General features: G+C 29.1%; 1 protein-coding gene across 2 annotated transcripts in view; it reads left to right on the top strand.

The window, feature by feature from the left end:
- The first annotated feature begins 883 nt into the window (after positions 1 to 883).
- The window catches only part of mbl (splicing regulator muscleblind), a 734,546-nt gene continuing 724,685 nt past the window's right edge, over positions 884 to 10,744 (top strand). Inside the window, exon 1 of one of the 2 annotated variants that reach the window (XM_075355735.1) lies at positions 884 to 1,034. The gene's annotated coding sequence lies outside the window, so the exon portion shown is untranslated. Of the gene's footprint in view, positions 1,035 to 7,719; positions 7,809 to 10,744 lie in introns of those variants that run through there. The other variant, XM_075355736.1, reaches the window with a different exon arrangement.

Here is a 10,744-nt window from a genome sequence, read left to right as displayed (position 1 = left end):
ATATATATATATATATATTGTACACACATATTTTTCTGATCTTTTCAAGGCCATATTCCTCTATATTAATATATATTGTATATATAGTCCAACTTGATCCAACTAAGTACAGAAATTAGAAAAGTAAATAAGCTGACACTTATCCTTATTTTTTCATAACCTTTATAATACCGCTTTCGTAGCAACCCATTCTCAGTTGCAGTTTTCGTTTTTTAATTTTTTTCTTCAAATTACATATTAAACTCTAAAACATTAAAAATTTGCATAAAAATTTGGATAATTATTGAAATTTCTTTATCAAATTAAAATTGAAAATTAAGAATTAAAATATAAAAAAACATATATATATATATATATATATATATATATATATATATATATATATATACACGTACCTTTATATAGGTAAAAAACTAGTAGATGTTTTAAAATCAGATTTCTTGAACATATTAGATACTATAAAAATGGAAAATTGGGTATATTTAATGTTACTGACTACATCATTATCAATAAATATTCTATTTTTGATGTTAAAACCAATTTGGAAATATTAGAAATTAAGAAATATAATATAAATAATAATAATTAAAGTTTAGATGTTTTGGAGAAATATTATATATATAAATATAAGAGGAAATTCAGCTTGATAAACTTGCAAACAGAATACGAAGATGTCACACTTATAACGGCTGAAGTAGATGGCAGCACTTAATTCAGATAAAAATAATGATCGTGCATAAATCCAATTTAATTTATATCCATACGGTACTGTAACATTGGCTAGCTAAGACACATAGTATATTTTATCCTATGTATTTTAATTTTATCAATTCTAACGTCGTATTTTATAACTAAATTTTTATATATTAAACAAAAAATAAAAAAATAAAATTGATTTTTTAATTCTTAATTATCAGTTTTAAAAGTCCTTCAGTTTAATTTTTAGTTTGATGTAAAAAATTAAAAAACGAAAATTTCAACTGAAGATGTGGGTTTCCACGAAAGCGCTGTTGTAAATTTTATGAAAAAATAAGGTAAGCGTCATTTTGTTTAATTTTTAATTTCTGTACTTAGATGAATCAAGTTGGATTACATGTACAATATGTACTTTATATATGTATATATATATCCAAGTATTTATGTATATATTTATATAAAATCTTTGTTAATATACTATAAAACTTTTTTTATTTTTTGCAATATTGTGGGTTTGAATTTATTTGAAAAAGACTAGTATTTATGAAAAAGTATGCACAAAAAGATTTTTTTCTTTTTTTTTCTTCTATTTTCCCGATATGCAGTTTCAATTTTCTACGTTTGATTAAGAAAATAATATTAAAAAACAACGCAATAAAAGTGTGGGCAGTTTTCGCTAAATTCTGTATAATTCTTATATTTTCTCTTTAGTAAAGTCTTAGAATAACATAGATAAGAAAACTTTTTTTTAATACGGTGTAACAAAGCTTTTTCTCTATCCTTGTTTCTTAAGCTATAACTGATCCGTACATAGCTTTTTCTTTGTTGGTGCGTACGTATTGTTCATTTTCTCTACTTCTGTAGAGAAAATGAACAAGTACATATGACCCGTAAGTACATATGTAAGGTAATTTTCAAATAAAAGGCTTTGAAGTCTTTAAATCCATTTATAGATTGGAAGAAGTGTTACTTTTATTTTATCGTTAAAATATAAGATTATCCGATAATTCATGGAAAAAGTATAAAAAAACCGTTTATCTTTTATTATAGTAAATTAATTATAAATATGATTTTGGTAAAAGAAACTGAAATGTTCTTAGGTGATTTAGTGTAGCTATTTTATAATATCGTAGCTTATTTCTGTGACCATTTCTGTGATATTTTCACCAACGAACATACTTATCAAAGATTTAATGAACAATGCTGAAATCGAACCAGAAATAAATTATTCTTAGTTAAAGAAGATATGTAGAATAAAAATTCTGGTTTATAATTACATCACAGAAAGCATAATTTAAGTATTTAAATGATGTGTCACTAATTTAAGTATACTTCGGGGAACAAGCTTCCTTTTTTCTGGTTAGCTTCGGAACTACCGTAAGATGATTACACTTCTAATCATATGTATGAATGTAAATGAAATGTAATCTTGTACAGTCTCAAGTCGACCATTCCTGAGATGTGTAGTTTATTGAAACCCAACTACCAAAGAACACCGATATCCGCAGTCTAGTGTTCAGTCCGCGTAAAAGTAACTGTTTTTTACTAGGATTTCAACCGTAGAACTCTCTATTTCAAAATCAGCTGATTTGCGATGACGAATTCACCACTAGACCAAATCGGAGGGTCGGTAGACAGCAGGGATTAACCCACCCGGTTAATCTAGTGGTGAACTCGTCATCGCAAATCAGCTGATTTCGAAGTTGAGAGTTCTTAGGTTCAAATCCTAGTAAAGCCAGTTACTTGTATACAAATTTGAATACTAGATCGTGGATAATCGGTTGTTCTTTAGTAAGTTGGGTTTCAATTAACCACACATCTCAGGAATGGTCGACCTGAGACTGTACAAGACTAAAACATCATTTACACTCATACATATCATCCTTATTCATCCTCTGAAGTAATACCTTACGGTGGTCCCGGAGGCTAAACAGGAAAAGAAAAGTCAAGTTGGGATTAAATAACTCTGAATATGTTACTCTTTTTTTTTGTTGTTAGCGACTCGAATCGAATTCTATGTTTTCATTTAGTCGAATAGGTATGCTGCTGCTATTCTATCTTTTCCTTTAACTCAGTGGTTCCCAAACTTTTCCGATTCGCGGCGCTATTTTTCAATTAAAATTTTTCCATGGCGCCCTACCCTAAGTAAAAAGTATAATAACTCGCAAGTAAGAATTAAAAATAAATAAAACTCGTGTATCTTCATTATTTTTTTTACTTTATTAACATTAAATTAATAATTATAAATATTTTAGTTCAATTAATACTTTTATAATATTTCGCGGCTCTCCGGGGCGCCGCGGCGTACAGTTTGGGAATCATTGTTTTAACTTATAGACTTGGTTGCGTAGTTTAGGTCAAGTAATGTATAAATTTACATATAGAATTTTTGTATATTGCATCTCTTGTTTTTGTGTAGTGCGAAATTATGAAATGAATATAGGAAAAAGTCACAAGGCTTCTTCATCAATAACTCTATAAATTTAATTAAGTCTGAAAAATTGTTAAAAAAGAAAGGATTTTTGTACTTACGTTATCTTTTATTATATCTGAAATTTTAACTTGCGCTTGCTTAAAATAATTTCGTATCTAACCATATAATATTTTTTAATCTTTATACAAAAATTCGTAAAAAATTGTTTGTAATTATTTTTGAAGTTATTTACTTAACTACCCTTGCCGTTTTAATCATCGATTTGGATTAGCGAATTGTTAACAACATCATTGATGGGCAATTTCCACTGAAAATTAATACTGCTTTAGGGCGAATTATTACTGCGTTCAAGTAGGGGGGATAAATATGTTGTACGTCAATGAAGGTTTCATAATATTTTTGTAAATTAAAGATTTATTGACTCCAATTTTGGAGCAGAGAATAAATTCAATTTTAATATTCTTAAAGTTTATTCTTTAATTTTCTTGTTACTGTATCTATTTCTACTTACAACTAATCAAATATTCTATTAATGATCGGTTATAATCGAACGACAGTCAAGTATGGCATTCTTCACCGTGCCTTCAAGCTTATGTGGTGAATTAATAATATATTTATTTCCTTATCGAGTCGAGTTACTCAATAATGTTCATTTTACGAACATGGTCGTTTCCTATAATGAAAAGAGCGAAGGTTTATTTATTTGTTGGACTAAATATCACCTTCATTTCGCTAGACTTGACTTCATGTACATTTAAATATGTATAGTATATACTCATGCAGTATATATACCCCTGTATTCGATTCTGTGATGAAGACAAACGGTCAAATGTTGACCGTATTTTTTACTTTTGTCTAATAAAAACGGCGTGGGGTGCTTTGTAGTACGTTGACATTTTAAGGCCGTAAAGTTTATTTTTACGTATATTAATCTATCGAGCTTTGAAATTATTGTAATATACACTACCCGCTGCACGCAAATAAAACGCAGAAAAAAACTTTAAAATGTTGAAATCATGAGGTAAAAAACTATAACAATAGATCAAAGCAGTAAACCTAAATATGAGGAAACCTTTTTCTTAATGATACCATGTTGTCTTAACAATATTTTGATTATGGTATTTGTCATACAATAATCTGTATGCAAATGATATGTGATTACGATAATGCTTGCAAATTCAAATATAACTTGTTTATATTTTACAATTCAAATATAACTAGTTTATATTTTGCATTTTTGTTTCTTACGTTATTCTGTTTACAATTTTTGCACACAATTTACGGATTAACATATAATTTGTTTATAAAATAACCGGGAAAAAATTAAATCTTTCATTTTTTTTTGTTTTGTTAGGTAATTTATTCGTGTATTAATGTAAAAAAAAGTAATTTTCAATATTTATGATTAGAATCATTAGTACTGCATCCTTTTCTTTTTCCTGTTTAGCCTCCGGAAATTACCGTTCAGGTATTACTTCAGAGGATGAATGATGATACGAGGTATGTGAGAAAAGTAATGGTAACAGGTGATGAGAAAAGTAATGGTCGCAGTAATTGGTAACACTGCGAGCGATCTGGCAACGCTGTGTCTATCGGTCTGTGCTAGATCGGTTTGTTCATCCCTTCCACGTGCTCAATACGAGTTTCAACTCCGTTCAGCCAACACAATATTTTTGTTAGCGCCATCAGTAAAGTTATGTGTTATAAAAATGGAACTTCGAAATTTAGAGCAACGTTGTGCAATCAAGTTTTGTGTTAAACTTGGGAATCCGCGAATGTGACCTTTGAAAAGTTGAAACAGACCTATGGGGAACATTTCTTATCAGGAGCACAAGTTTTCCGCTGGCACAAATCATTTTTGGAAGGCTGAGAACTCGTTGAAGCTCAACCTCGCTCAGGGAGACCTTCGACTTCAAAATTCACGAAAACGTTGAGCGTGTAAGGGTTCATGTGAGATCAGACCATCGTTAATAGTAAGGATTATGAGTGAATTGTTAAATTTAAACACTTTCACTGTACATAAAATTTTGACAGACGATTTGGACATGCGAAACGTTTGTGCGAAATTTGTGCCGAAAAACCGCACAACGGAACAGACGGACAATCGAAGAAACGTGTGCGTTGATCTTCTTGAGAGGATTGACAATGACCAAGAATTCTTCATTCGTGTGATCACGGGTGATGAATCCTGGATATTTGAGTACGATCCTTAAACAAAGCGGGAAAGCGAAGAGTATTACACTCCGTCATCTCCTCGACCGAAAAAGGGTCGAATGAGCAAATCAAAGATCAAAACCGGGCTGGATTTGCTTTTTTGACGGTAGGGGTATCGTGTATAAAGAATTTGGGGAATGGGGAATTTTGCGGTAAAATTTTTTTAAATGGTAAATAAGCATGCACGCATGTACTCAGCTTAATATAAAGTGTGGTTAAGTTTTCAAAATTTTGGGAAAAAATTAACCTCCAAAAAACCCCACCACTGGAAAGGGGAGGGGGTTAATTTATTCTAAAATATATTGACCCTAATATATATATTTACATTGATCCTACGTTTATATTGACCGTAAAATTTTACCAATAAATCTTCTCATATACTAGAATTTCTGTACAAAATTTTATTAATATCAGCTCATCCAATTAAAAGTTATTCCGCTTCAAACGCGCCAATTTACTAATGTTTCACGTATGTACATACGTGAAACATTATCCCACCCCGTTTTTTTTGGGGGGGGGGGGGAGGGGGATTCCTGGGTCATGAAACGTCGAGAAAATCCTTACTCCATTTTTGACTGGTTACCATTCTTTCCTTCTTGATCTGCCGTATTAGTCTAGTGATTATACTCGTTATAGCAAAATCACCTGATTTTTGAAGTCAAGTTCTAAGGTTCGAGTCCTTGTGAAGGCAGTTGCTTTTATATGGATTTGTAGCTAAAAAAATTGATACCAGGGTTTTTCGGAGGTTGGGTTTCAATTAATCACACCTGAGGTTGACGTAAGTCTGTTCAAGACTACCGGTTTATTTACATTTCACTAAGTCGTCGGCTTCCGTGGCGCGATTGGTAGCGTCTCGGTCTTTCATCCGTAGGTCCCGGATTTCGAATCTCGTTAAGGCATGGCATTTTCACAGGCTACTAGATTGTTATTTCATCTCATCCTTTTATTCCTTTTATAAGAAAGACAAACAAATATTGGAATAAATAAATCAAATAATGTAGGATGTTTGCTGTGATAGATGGTTCTCACAAGCAGGAAATGTCAGGAAATATAAACTTAGGAAAAGTCACGTCGAATTTTTAGGAAAAAAATAAGGAAAAATTGCAAAATATTTCAGAGTTGCATTTTCAGAGGTGGCTTTTCCGATGACAAATCTCTTGTGGAGTATTTTGCACAAATTTATCAACCAAACTTTTTTGATGCGATTGCAGATGCTGATGGCAAGGTGAATTTTTTCATTACCATAAAAACGCTCACTCTAATGAGAAGTTCTAGAAGACGATAAGAACAATATTTTGTAGAAAAAAGCAAAAATATTCTTTAAAAAAGAACAGAATAGAGCTCTGAAAGAAAAATGAAAGCAGAAATTAAATAATTGGTGTAAGAAGTAAAAAGATTGAGAGCTAAAAACCTTGGTAGAAGAAGATCAGATTACCGTCAAAATTAAAGTTTTAGAAAAGGGCAAACCGTTGAGTGAGATATTGCCCTTTGTTATTATTTTATTTTTTGTTGTAGATTAGAATAATATGATAAAATATTTTTCAAGTAATTATTAATAACGTTTGTTTTCTGTGCAAAATAAGATGTTCTGTTCTAGTTTTCTTATTTGTATTATTTTTAGTCACAGTGACTTTAGTTTTCCTTTAATTCTTTGTTAAATTGAAATTTGAGTTTTTTTAGCATATTTTTACAAACCAAAATTATTAGATATTGTTTTTTTGCAAAATAATGTAGGCTATTTTTGTGAAAAAAATTTTAAGCAATCTTAGGTGAGAGCCAATAATTTTTAAAATTTGCTGTATTTAGTTCAGTTTTAATTAGTTTGTATTTATTATCTGTGTACTTATCATGCTGTTCGTTTTTATGAAAGAAACTTATTAAAATTCTTGTTTTTGTTTTGTTTTCTTTTTTTTTGTACTTTGCAATGTAATTTACTAAAAACAATTTATTACAAAAAATAGCCTTATTTTAAATGTATATTCTAAAAAAAAAACATCATTAAAAAATAAACTTTAAAAATGAATGTAATAATAAATAATAAAAAATGGTGTGAGTCGGGCAGTTACGACGATGGTGAAAGATGCAAAAAAATAAATACGGTATACATTTGGCAAATTAAACGGGCATTAACATAACATTATTAGAATCAGGAATTTTTTTTTAAATTGGTCAGGAAAAATGAATCTTAAAATTGGTGAGAACCCTGTGTGTAGTAAATATGGGTGAGGGTAAAAGTTTAGCACAAAATAGAAAGGAATGGAAGTAGCATTAAACCAGTCAACTTGAATGATGACTAAAATAGATAGAAATATTTTATACCTTTGATATTTTTTCTCGTATATTTATTTATTTTATTTTTTTTTGTTTCAGGTAAATTTCATGGTTTATATTCTCTGAAACGTTAGTCTGTACTATCGAATACTACGGAAATTGTTGACATTGACTCATAGAAGAGGCATTGTTGGTATGTTTACTTTTATTTTTACCACTGTTTTTACTAAAAATAAAAATTTGTATTAAATCGTATTCGTTATATTGTTAAATATTTTTAAAAAAATTTATTAGCGTTGTATATATTATCTTGACATTAATATTCGTTATTTATTATGTTTTTAATAAAGTTTCGTGGAAAAAATGAAGTAAATAATTTTATATCCTTCACACGATCATTTTATTAACATATCTGCTCTTTAATAAAACCGTAAATACATAAAATAACAATATTAAATTACAATTTTACAACTGCTTTGTATTATTATTATAAAGGCACTGTGCCAGACACGTGTTTTCTATTCGCTGGACTGCAGCGTGCACGAAAGCGTTTGCCAGATGTTTTGAGAAGCTTGTACTTTTCAAATCTTCGCATCACAAGTACTTGATAAATATCTAATTTTAGGTTTACTTATACTATCTGAATCAACTTAAGTTACTTATAAAAATATGTATATATAAAGTTACGTTTTACCATTAACGGATTTGTTTTGTCATTGGTTTGTGGGTTTTATAGCGTGTTATTAGATATCTTTAGTACGAATCTGTGATACGGTATTTATGTGGTTTAAAATATGATATAAATACGGAATGTTTGAGGTCAATTAATGATTCATAATTACGGAATTATCTTATAGTGATCAGAAATTCAATAATACTCAATTTATTTTGGGTTAAGGTTTTGTACCAATCTTCGCTCGTGCCATAGATGTTTTCACTGCTTTTCTCATGATACTTTCAGGTGCCTAATAGATTTTGTTGAGAAGAAAATAACATTTTACATGAGGAAATTGAATGAAAATTAATTTTTTTTTTACAGAAAGAATTTTTTTTCAATGACGAATCGAGCAAAATTGACGCTTAACAGGTTTTTATTATGTAAATCTTGCTTTATGGATTACATTCTGGTGTCAGAGTCATAGTTCTGTTTACTAATTTACTGGTATTTTATTTTAATTAAGTCAAATCAAATCATTTTTATTCTTTTATTAATTACAATGTACAGTACTTAACATTTTTATAAAAACAGTACTCTTTATTAGGCACTTAATATACAAAAAAATAAAAACAGTAAAAATGCAAAAAATTAAATATGTTCGTTAAAAAAAATAAAATTAACTTTAAATGGTTTAAAATAACTAGGTACCTTATTTAGGCATTGCCTGTGTCAAGGTTGCCATGATACTTAAAAATTAGTAATTGAGTTAATGGAGAATTAAAACTAAAGTTATTAAATTAAAACTAGAGTTAAAAAAATAAAAATGAGTAATTAATAATTTACAGCAGAGCAGACAAGTAAAAAATATTTTAAAAAATAATGGATTTACCAGCATGAATTCTATAATTAGAGGAAACCTATTGTACAGTAACTAGTAATAATAAAGATACTACTCTGAAAAAAAATACAAAATTAAATACGTAATTAGAATACAAATATTACTGATAAAAACTGTAAACACTCTTTACACTTTACAGTATTCATAACCAGTTTTTCAAATTTCTTTTAAATCAAATTTTTAGAGAGTTTTTTATAAATACAGGGAATTTATTAAATATTCTTGGGGAAAAGTATGTGTAAAATTTATTAAATGTAGTAAAATTTGATTTTGGGATGAGAAAGTCATGCCTAGACCTCATCTGTTGTCGGTATATATTAATTTCTTTTGGTTTGCTACCACTTCTTTAGTAAAACAAATTAAAAAATTTATATACATACAGATGTTGTAGTGGGAAGATATTTAAATTAAAAAAAAAATTTGTCTCAAACGTTAAGTTTGAGCTTTTTAGCAATTATTCGAGTAATTTTTTTTTTGTATGTTAGCAATAGGAATTAAGTTTGTGTCAAAAGCCGCTCCGTAACAAGTTAATCCATAATCTAATCTACTTTGTACCGAAGAAAAATAGAGTTTTCTACTGATCTCTTGAGAGCAGAGATTAGTTAGGAAGTAAAAAATTCTTGTGATTTTATTTAACTTTTTCGTTAAGCTGTGGAGTTTCCAGGAGAGTTGCTCATCTATGAGAATACCCAAATATTTCGTAGAAAATTCTCTAAGTATGAGGGAACATATTTGGCATGCACTGCGTGAAACGAGACACTGCAGGCACCTATAAGTAACTGAGTTAAAAAGTCTTGAGATTTTCTTACAGAGAAATAAGTCTGTTCGTTAAAAAATAAACCATAAATTAATAGGTAGGTTTGATTTCACCATACTGTAGAAAAGAAATGAAAATTAAAACTAAACCTGTTAACAAAAAACGAGTATATTGATAACTAACTACGACTTAAAAAAAAATGTAATGTGTTATTCAAACACATTAAAACCTTATACCTCTCATCATTTAGATCCATATTTCATTAAATATTCAAGTAAGATATAGTTACCTCTAGATCTCGTAGAAAACTTTGCGCTTAACTATATTCGCACATTTTTACATAAAATAAAAGCGAATGTAACCAAAACAATACGAGTACATTACGGTAGCGTTTCTCAACCACAGGGTCGCGAAATTTGCTTACAACTTGACACATAAACAATAATGAAATAATTTTTTGAGGAAAAAAATGATTTATTATAAGCATTTTACTTAAATTTATAAGTACACATGTAGAGAAAACAAATTAATGTGATTGTTGCATTTGTTTTTCATCTAAAAGTATTTTCCATACGTTTATATATGTTAGAAATACCTAAAAGTGCAAATCGTTTTCAAGTGATAAAAGACAATTCTTATATTTAGTTTTTAGCGCAACCGTAGACGATAAATCCTTTTCACGGAGATAAAATATGACATTAATATTTTCAATGCTTCTGTGACTAAATTTCCGTATTCGCTTTGACGAGCAAGCCAAAACGTATCTAAATCTTTAGATGTGAATTGTAGTAGTAATGTATTATCGGAAGACATTTC

Source organism: Lycorma delicatula, chromosome 2 (genome assembly GCF_047948215.1).
Source record: "Lycorma delicatula isolate Av1 chromosome 2, ASM4794821v1, whole genome shotgun sequence".
Lineage (NCBI taxonomy): Eukaryota > Metazoa > Arthropoda > Insecta > Hemiptera > Fulgoridae > Lycorma > Lycorma delicatula.
This window is presented reverse-complemented; position numbering and strand designations above follow the sequence as displayed.